We start from the raw sequence: 10294 nt of genomic DNA on the forward strand, positions 1-10294 counted from the left end.
TAATGGCGACCAGTGGCCTTAGGGGAATGCAGCGGGACAAGAACTAAAATTAAGGCGGCAAAAGTCCGAGTAGGGTGGGCGGGAGGGTTGGTGGATGGGTCCAACAACCCCCGACTTTCACCTGGGAGGGTGGTGTTTGTGTACGAAAAGATTGTAAAGCCAAATCCTGTTGTGTTTCCCTAAACCCAACTGTGTTAGTTTGTTGTTGAAGGGAAAAAAATTACATTTCACCGAGTTGTACCAATGTACTGTGTTTATTTTGAGACTGTATGTAAACAGTGAATTTCCTGTGAAAACAGAAGTGTATTTCGAGAGGAGACAATACATGTAACCAGCATAACTTGACATGGCGTCCCAGAACATCAACAACCAATGCACCCAGGGTACCTTGCATGCCGTATCTGGACGTAGAAAGTCCATAACCAAATGCTGATATGTGACGCTTTCGGAGTGATAATGTGTTTGGGTACAGCGTGCAGGAAGTATGAGATGCCAATGTTCTTGCTGAACTCTCTGCATATTTTCCCCTTGTTGTAGGATTTTCCCAACCTTAAACGTAGAACTTTTAGCTGTAACATAACCACACCATCAGCACCTAGCTGGTTGAAGCCGTTTCTGGAACAGTCATATGGATCATCCTGGAAAATAATCTGTTTTGTCCCTTTGGTATGAAGACTTATTGGGAATGATCACACCCCTACTAGCATTTGCATTTTCACTTGAATTGAGAAAAAAACACTGGTGACTGCCTGTGGCTGCGTCGACACTGCAGGCCTTCACTGCTTCTGTCTGATTCTTTTGGATGACTATTCAAATCTATTCTAGGACACAACCCATATCTGATACCAATATGAGCTGACAGCAAGGTCTGTTTGACCTTGCTGTCAGCTCAGAGTAAGGATAAAATATGTCACATTTGTTTTTGTACCTTCACTAAGCTTCTCCTGCAATGTATAAATAAAAGTATCTGGTTAAAAGTAAGTATTGACTTCAAGCGTTAGCCCACATTCCAATCATATCACTGTCTTGCTTTCTTTCCACTATTAAATTTGGTGCTCTTCCATGCTGACGCTGGCTCAGCCAGACTGCCAAGGTGTGAAATGAATAATGACTTCCTTATTGTCATGGCAATGCTGACGAATTCCAAATGGAGCTTTTAAAGACAAGTAGCATGGCCCCGGATCATTTTGCACCACACATTGAATTGACAAATGTGACTGTGCAGCTTTATATAAAAAGATCTGTATAAAGTGTTCCAGCATAATTTATCAGTGCACCTTGTGTGAAATATGTCTTCAAGCTTGGTGACTTAGTGACTCTCCTCAGCATCAATGGACTGCAGTGTTTCTAGCTCCATTCTTTAGTACCGGATCAGTGTGCTAGGTACCCCAACAGAGCGGTGGCAAAAAAATGGGGGCTGTAGGGAACGGTTCAGTTGGTGCCATCAACAGCTTTGCCAATGTAAATCAGTATGTGATTCCTTAACTCTTCATGTTGGCATCGTTTTCAACTCACCTATTGCTTCATCAGCATACAAGGATTCCTGAAATTCAGTGCTGGCTTTTGGTTTTGCTGTGTCACCCCAAGATTTTCAGTGGCCCCAACTGTCTGATGCTGCAAGTCACTGCCCAAGCGTCCGATTTCGATGACTTCAGAGTTAGACAGGGTTGACAATTACAATAGCATAACGTGGAAATAGCAATCATTTACCATCTGTGTTGACTGTCTGGTTGATCTTGTCCTCTGCCTGGAGGGTAAGGCGCTTCATGACAGTGTCTCTCTGCTGGACAGACAGAAAGTCTGATGGATGATTTAAGAGTTTGTGAAAACAGGACATGAGGATCTGAACAATTCCCCAAGCTGTTTGGACTATCGAATGTGGATGTAGGCAGTGAATTACCAAGTTAACAAGTATCCTGTAAGTGTTTCCAAGAACGTGTCTATTCTCACTCACCTCAAGTCACCAGATTTTCAGTGGGCCCAACTGTCCATCCTTGGCGATACAGCTAATAAGCTTCGACAGCATCCATTCTTAACTCTGCAACTCTCCTCTGCTTAACTGTCAGCACTGTCACTTGGTCAACGGCATTTGTGGGTCAAAGTTTGAAAAATATGTCAAATTTACTTGTGGGGCGAATCAGCTATTAACTGCCATTGCATTGGAGTTACTTAATTACCCTCGCAATTTCATGGTTTAAAAGCTGCAGTGAGCACGCCTTAAAACAACAGGGAAACAGGAATTCGGATTTTGCACTGCCAAAATCCAGCCTGAATGACTTGCTTCAATGTACATTTTTTACAGTGTGATGAGTAATAGTGGCACAATGTGCCTGTTTGTACACAGCCATCAAGACTGTCTGTTCATACTGAGTTATTGTAATGCCCTATGAGTCACTGCTGCATGGTCTCCAATACATGTTTCCTGCAGAGACTCACGGATAATGTGAAATGAGCTCAGACTCACAGAGTGGAGCAGATGACGCTGTCATATAGGAGACAGATATAATGTGTGACGCAGGTCTAATGAGCGTCAGTTAAGCTGACTCAATCATATGACACTACTGTCACAGGTTAACCTCCTGTCATCACTGTTACCAGAGTCTGCAACTGTGGTTTCATAATGTTTCTGCAAAACCAGAATTGCACAGACTCACATTACAAAGATATCAATTACAGTTTCCGCCTTCTCTGCTCTTTTGCTGTCTATCACAGCCTCTCGCTTGATCTTCTTCTCTTGTTGGTTACATGTTTAAATGTCAGTAACATTAAATTCAGATTCTCATCCCTAATAAAAATAATTAGATAATGGACAGATAATGGCTGAGACACAATGTGAGCTGCGCTCGCCGCTGGGTTCAGTTCACACAAAAGGGCAAAGACTGATTTAAGCGCTCTGCAGGTTTAACCCTCGCCCCTGTGTCAGTCTGAACGGGACTTTAATATATGGAGATTAGTTCCTTCACCACAAATGAGATGATATGATAATTGTATGAATATGACCTGACATTTTCACCAATTCAAGTGAAAAGATTAGCGTGGTGGTTAGCTTGGGATTGGGAAAAGAAAATGGTAAAATTTGTTGTAGATGATGTTTGGATTGTTTATTGTTTAGTTTGTTTTGTGTGCTTTTGGTTGGTTGGTTTGTTTTTTGTATTTTACTTCTTAAGGATCTGCAAAACACATCAGTGCCATATGACAGAATGAATGCACTCATCTAACTTTATTATCTTATACCACATACATGTCTGTGTGTGTATCCTCAATTATGTCCTACTTATTTATGTAGATGCAGTATTGTTATTTATTATTCATGAACAGAAATGTATACATTAGTGGTTCTTAAATGGTTTCTTTCGTATATATATTTATATATATATACAAACAGATTTTAGCTTTCTATCAAATACACTAAATACAAGAGAAGTCAGTTATGATGACACCTTTTATATTTGAGTTTTTCCTTGTTTCCAGTGTAGCACATCTTGAGCACATACACAACCCCCACATAAGACATAAAATGTATTTCTGCACTGACTTGACACTGATTAAAATACTCTGTTTTTTTTACTTGTGTACTAATATATGCAAATATCTGCAAATCATAAATGTGTGACTTTAATTGCTGAGAATTTCCAAGCTTTTCTTGCAAATGTACGACTTTATGAACCAGAAAATATGGAAGTTTTTATCATAACTGTGTGCTTTTTTCCTTGTAAAACTGCCACTTTATTCTCAGAAAACACCTGAGTATTGTCTCGTAAATTCACAACTTTAATCACAGAAATTCCATTTTTTTTTTAAATTGGAATATTATCCCCCTTGCGGCTCAGAAGGCAACAGCCTACATTCATCTACATCTATCTGTCATGTAATGATGTTGACCAATGCTGTTCAAATATGAACACATATGAACAATTCAATAGTTTACCCAATAATGTCATGTTGACTCCTGTGGATTCAATGGACAGAGGGAGAGAGGGAAGCTGGAGAAAGAGCAGACACAGGCGACTTGAAGGAGGTGAGTGAGAGCAGTGTGATTTTGGAAACTATGATAGAATACACTAGAGTCTGTCATTACTTGTTTTGTCCACCTCACACTGTCACAGACAATCTCATATTTGCTCCAGACGATTCAGAGAGAGAAGGAAGGTGAGGACGGGGCAGACACAGGTGACGTGAGGTGAGTGACAATAGACACGTTCCTGGAAACACTTACTGGATACTTGTTAACCTGGTGATACACTGCCTGCATCCACATTCAACAGACACATTTTTGCGACACCACAGAGAGACATAACAAGCAGCTAACTCAAAGAAGAACAACAACAACTGAAAATGTCATGAAATTGGGAAAACAATTCGTCAGCGCCTTACCCTCCAGGCAGAGGACAAGATCAACCAGACAGTCAACACAGATGGTAAATGATTGCTATTGCCACGTTATGCTATTGTTATTGTCAACCCTGTCTAACTCCGAAGTCATCGAAATCCGACACTTGGGCAGTGACTTGCGGCATCAGACGCTGACGAAAAAAGCCGTCCTTTAATGTCAGCATGATACATGGCCAGTCGTTGTTATAGCTTAACGGCACTCGGCTGTGTCAGAGGGAAATGCAGCGGGACAAGACCAAAAGTTAAGATGGCGAAAGTCTGTGTAGGGCCGGTGGGTGGGGTGGTGGATGAGTCCCACAAACAGCGATATTGCGGGAGAGCAGCGTTAATGTCCTGTAAGATTATAAAGCCAAACCCTAAACCACATGCTTTTGTTGCTGAAGGCAAAAAAAAACATCTATTTGTGTTGTACTGATGTAGTGCTTTTATTGTGAAAGAGACTGTATGTAAATTTCCTGTGAAAACAGGAAGTGTATTTTGAAAGAAGACAATGCATGGAACAGGCAGAACTTGACACGGTGTCCCAGAACGTCAATAACCAACGCACCCAGGGTACCTTACAAGTCGTATCTGGAGGTGGAAAGACCGTGACCAAATGTCGATATGTGATGAGGTCAGAGTAAGTATATGTCACGCTAGACACCAGTGCTGTTGTGTTATACGTCACACCTCTGTTGCCTCCGTAACGTCTATATGCCGTCTTAAAATCACACACTGGGGTGACATTATGAAACTGTTGTTTGGTTTTGGCGGCACAATAAAGAACAACTACTAGAGATAATCACTGAATGGTTAAATAAAATAATTTTAATAGCTGTTTGAGTTGTTACTCACCATTTTTACACACTGAGGCTTTAAATTTATAGAATAACTTTTATTGTTTAATGAAGTTTTCTTACGTTGATCATACCTTAACCATCTTATCTGTTATGTTTTAGTTGTGTTGTTGCTTGGCTGTAACTTTTCTGTATGTTGCTGTCTTGGCCAGAGATACTTCTCAACGGGACTTACCTGCTTAAAAGTGAGTTAAATAAAATGAAATATAAAACCACACTGTGGCTGCTAAGACATCAGCACTGTCAGGGATCCCAACTCTTAGTTTGTTTTCATGTCTCATCACTAACTCTCCTGTCATTTCAGATCACGCCTCCCTCTCAGCCCATTCAGTCTGCTCATTACCTGCACCTGGTTTTCCCCGCCCATCTCCACACCTGAGGCTCATTCTCCCATCAGTCCTTCAGAATACATATCAGTCCATTTTCCCCTGCTCCTGCCAGGTTGTCTTGTGTTTCTGCCAAGCTACTTTCCTTTTTTGCCTGATCACCTGTTTTTGACCCTGCCTGCCTGTTCTTTGGACTCTGGATTCCCTTCCTGCCCCTTGTCTGATTTGTTTGCTGGCTGGACTGATTTCCTGGTTTTGACTCTGCCTGAACTGATCTAGTAAAGTTGACTTTCCCTGCAACTCTATTGCCTCTTTGTCAGGCATTTGGGTTCAGACCTGTACTGGTGAATCTTACAGGCACTGACTTAAACTGCTGCAGTGCATGTGTCGAAAATAGTCATTTAAAGTACATGAAATTGTTTAAATGTGTGTTTTTTCCACTGCTGATGAGAGCTGCTGATACTTGGGCAAATCCTTAATGTTGATGAAGATCATTTGGTGTGATTGAAAGCGCCAAAGCAGGTATTAAATGGACATTGTGCTAAGATTGTTTTCTCTGTATTAGTGTAGTTTTTCTCCTTGGATAAGCTTTACCACTTTAGCTCCTGTGGTTTGAAATCACTACACTGTAACCACAAGCCCCCCTAAAATATGAGTCAAAATCCTCATGTACATGTTCTTATTATCTATTTACTAAATAAATGGTAGACTTGCATTTATATAGAGCCTTTCTAGTCTTCTGATCTCTCAAAGTGCTTTAAACCACACTTCACAACTACCCACTCACACACACACACTCATACACTGGTGACCAAGGCTACCGTACAAGGTGCCACCTGCTACTCAGTTAAACATTCACATGCACTCAAAGTTAAGTATCTTGCCCAAGGATACGTCAACATGTGGACTGCAGGAGCCAGAGATTCCTATTAGTGGACTACCTCCTGAGCCACAGCTGTTATGTTGGGATAATTCACACAAAACAAGAAACATAAGCTGGTAAATGCATCCTAGTTCTAAAGCTGTGTGTGGCAGTGTTCACTTGAAATGCCAAACCTTGGAAGTGTGGGAACCACTGATGTATGTGTGGTTAGGTTTAGACACAAAAACCACTTGGTTATGGTTAGGAAAAACTAATTTTTGGCTTTAAAAAAACACAATCTAAATGAAGAAGCCGTCAATATTTAAAAAAGAAAAAAAAAAATCCTCGAACTATTTCATCCCAGTTTAAGATCTCTCACAGAGGGTCCATGTTACGGAATTCTCTTCCTCCCCACTTTGTTAAACTTTCTTATGAATCATTTAAAAAACCTGTGAAACATTTCTTGCTATATCAGTAACAACGACCTGATCTCTGTATCTGTGTGTGTGTGTGGGTGTGAGTGTGAGTGTGATATCATGCCTTTATGCACATGACAATGTCTAATTTAATGTTTATCTAGGGAAGTCCTCTTGTCAAGCCCCTTGAGGGTTTTTTGGACCTCCTTGCATGTTCCCCATTGTTCTTTTTATTCCTAAAAAGAAGTTCTTATATCACCGACTGTAAATTGTTTTAATGGTAATTGAATTACTGATTGTCAATTTTTTTATGGTAATTGTAATGTTGACTTTTTTTTTTAATACGTGCTAAATAAACAAACAAATTTTTGTGGCGCTATCCCTGGTGGAAAAGTCAAGGGTCGCTACAAAACACCCACGTTGGAGGCTAAAAGTTGCTGAAAAAGCAGCAATGTCTCGCTAAAACACAACAGCTTTTGTTGTTGGTCCAAAACAGTGGCCTGTAGCTTGGCAGGTGTCACGCCATTCACCATCCCCTCCACTTCCTGATGACAAAGTCAACTCATATACTTCATCACTTTACAGTCGTTCATACGATCCGTATGAAAAGTAAAAATGTAAATTAACTGTGGTTTGCAGAAATGTACAATGGCAACATTTTCGTGTGGCAACTGGGCTGAGTTTTCCAGATAGCAAGTCTAACACAAGAGGCACCTTTACTCAATACAGTCACTTCCTGTGTGGAAGATTAATCAATTATGATGTACAGAAGATCTTAGTTTATCTTTCACCTCTAATAGCCGTGAATTACAACATGTTGTAAACTATTCTCATGTTTGATAAAATGGTTAATAATTACTCATTTGTGGTGGATAATGAGCCGTTACTGTGGAGTTACGGCCTCTAGCTCAGACTCTGACTCTGCTGTTTGTGCCTTTGAATGAACCTGGTCTGGAGCCTCAGTTACAAAAGTCCTCAACTCAGCACACACATCGACCTGGCAAAGTTTTGGCAACGTGCTCAGACTCACTCTGCTTGTTGCCCAAGACTAGTTGTGAACTTAGTGCCGGGAGCACAGGGTCCAGTTTGCTATTCTTAGCACTCTTGGAATGCTGTTTCTCCGCCCTGTTATTTTGTTTGCTCTCTCTTCACTTCGGTCATGTTAGGAAACTTGTGTTTGGCCTGGCAGGATAACAACCGGCCCCCGAGGCCTGTGACGTGCTGTTGAACTGTTGTGGAGAAGAAGAGTCATGATAAGGTGAATAACAAGCTGCCTGGTGGTTACTTTTAAAGGAAGTCCCTGGACAATGTGAAGCTACATATGATACACTGTGTCCTCTTCAAACATTTGCTCACTAATAAGTTTTTTAGGGTAGAGCTGATTTAGTTTTCAAACTCTGCTAAATAAATGTAAGGTAGGCTTTTATTTAAGACAGCAAAAACAAGCGTACATCTTTCAAATACAGACATTATCAATGGAGAAATGCATGGTGCAAAGTTAATGCTGTGTTGCCTGGGAAGTAGTGAAGCGGTCTGTGTGAGCAGGTGATTCAAGGTTGGATACACACTTTGGGAAAAGGTGTGTGGGCAAAAGAGTGAGTAACACTCTTGACATGGCCTTAAGCAAGGCACTTAGCCTCATGCCGCTCCAGCAGAAATCTGTGGTTATACAGGACAGCTCTGAAGTGTGAATGTGTGGAACTGCATGAATGAAGATGAATGTTACCGGAGAGAGGATCATGCTCACTTGTTGACTATAGTAAAAAAAATCTTTCAGTCTAGATGAGGAGCAGAAATGTTGGCATTGGATGTTTCTCTCCTTTACCTATCATACCAGCATTTAAAAAGTATAAGCTGAGGGTGTCGTCAGGAGGTGGAGGGGATGGTTGATGGCAAGACCCTTAGGTGAGACACCTGCCAAGCTGCAGACAGCTGTTCCAGACAAAAATACTGCAAAACCGGTTGTTTTTCATCAAGTCTTTCCTGTGTTTTCAGCAGCTTTCTAACCACCAAACATGGGTGTTTTTTAGCAACACGATGCTATGTTTCCTTCTGAGATAGTGCCAAGAAAACAGGTTATTTTTACCGAGACATCGCTACGTTACCAGCTGGGATAGTGCTGTGAAAAGCAGTTGTTATGTACCAAGACGTGTTTCCAGTGGGGATTCTGCCACCAAAACCCGGTATTAGAAGCCGAAACATGATCTTCTCCTAACCATAACCAAGTAGTTTTTGTGCCTAAACCCTACCACAAGTTTGTAAAGTTTCAGAGTTTGCAGAAATGTACAATGCCAACATTTATTTTTGCCAGTTTGATTGTATACTTTCTGCAACATCTGTCAGTCTTAGCGAATATCTGCATCTGTAAATATCAGAGTACGAGCTGATGTTAGGTGAATATCAGCTGACACTACGTAAAAGAAAAAAACAACTCAAATAATACTCATGAGTTGAAAACACTCGTTGAGAACCTTTTGAATGAAGGGACTGAGGATGGAGGAGGCCATTTCATTTGCATTTCCATAGTTTATTTAAAACAGCTGGGACTGGTACATTTACATGTTAACATCAACATGTTATCTTTTGTTGTGTGGCTTGAAAATCTATCTGCAGTCATTGAAGTGGTTCTTGACTTTAGGAGCTTTTATAGAATCGTTTTTAAAGCAAGTCAAACCATGTATTTGTCCTTAGGGGGAATACAAGATGACAGTAGCCACGGTTGGCTGCCCTTGAATGAGTCTCATTTACGTCTGTGTCCCAGATCAATACTACATACTAATTCGAAGATGTCAGTATGCATTCTCAATCTGTCTGATTTTTGAATGTGCTGTTGATGTACACTGTTCTACCTCAATTCAGTTCACTATGAACTCAGTAGCATGACAATGATAAGTTCACTATGTTTTTTTTTAGCATGTTAGCATGATAGCATCTTCTAAGTAGCACTAAACACAAAGTGAGCTACAGCTGAGGCCCGTAGTTTTGAAGGTATTTGGACACAAACCAAAGTAATAGACAAATTAAAATTGGCATAAGATGAAAAGTCAGAGGCTGACAAAAATTATTAAAAATTCATGCTGAGGGGACAAAATAAGTTCAAAATTTCATGGCTACCCGTCCAATAGTTGAAAAATGTTACATTAACCCCCAAAGCGGAATTTACACTTCTGCTTTGAATCGACGCCGTAGCCTGATACACACCTCCCCAGAAATGTTGCTACACATCGTAGCTCCACAGACCTCCTGTCTATTTCTGTAAGCTGAAACCATTTCCCTCAGTGGAGCCGAATCTTTTGTTTACTTTAATTTCCCAGATAAGAAACAATAAATTGTGAAGACAATAGAGTGTGCCAGGGCTGACGTCAAAACCCGGAAGTTTAGCATCGTGCTGGTTCCCGGAAGAGAAAGTGAATGTGATTTTTGCATTGCGTTTTGGATTATGTCAGAAAATAAGCTCTGTGT

At 40.7% G+C, this 10294-nt stretch overlaps 1 protein-coding gene and 1 long non-coding RNA gene across 2 annotated transcripts in view; one reads left to right on the forward strand and one right to left on the reverse strand.

Annotated features, from left to right (window-relative positions):
- The window catches only part of rpl15 (ribosomal protein L15), a 993591-nt gene that overhangs the window by 463244 nt on the left and 520053 nt on the right, over positions 1–10294 (reverse strand). The window lies entirely within an intron of this gene.
- Positions 4241–6168, forward strand: LOC126383923 (uncharacterized). The gene is made up of 4 exons (XR_007569196.1): positions 4241–4418; positions 4860–5011; positions 5331–5413; positions 5533–6168. It is a non-coding gene; the product is annotated as an uncharacterized LOC126383923 (long non-coding RNA).

Source organism: Epinephelus moara, chromosome 22 (assembly GCF_006386435.1).
Source record: "Epinephelus moara isolate mb chromosome 22, YSFRI_EMoa_1.0, whole genome shotgun sequence".
NCBI lineage: Eukaryota > Metazoa > Chordata > Actinopteri > Perciformes > Serranidae > Epinephelus > Epinephelus moara.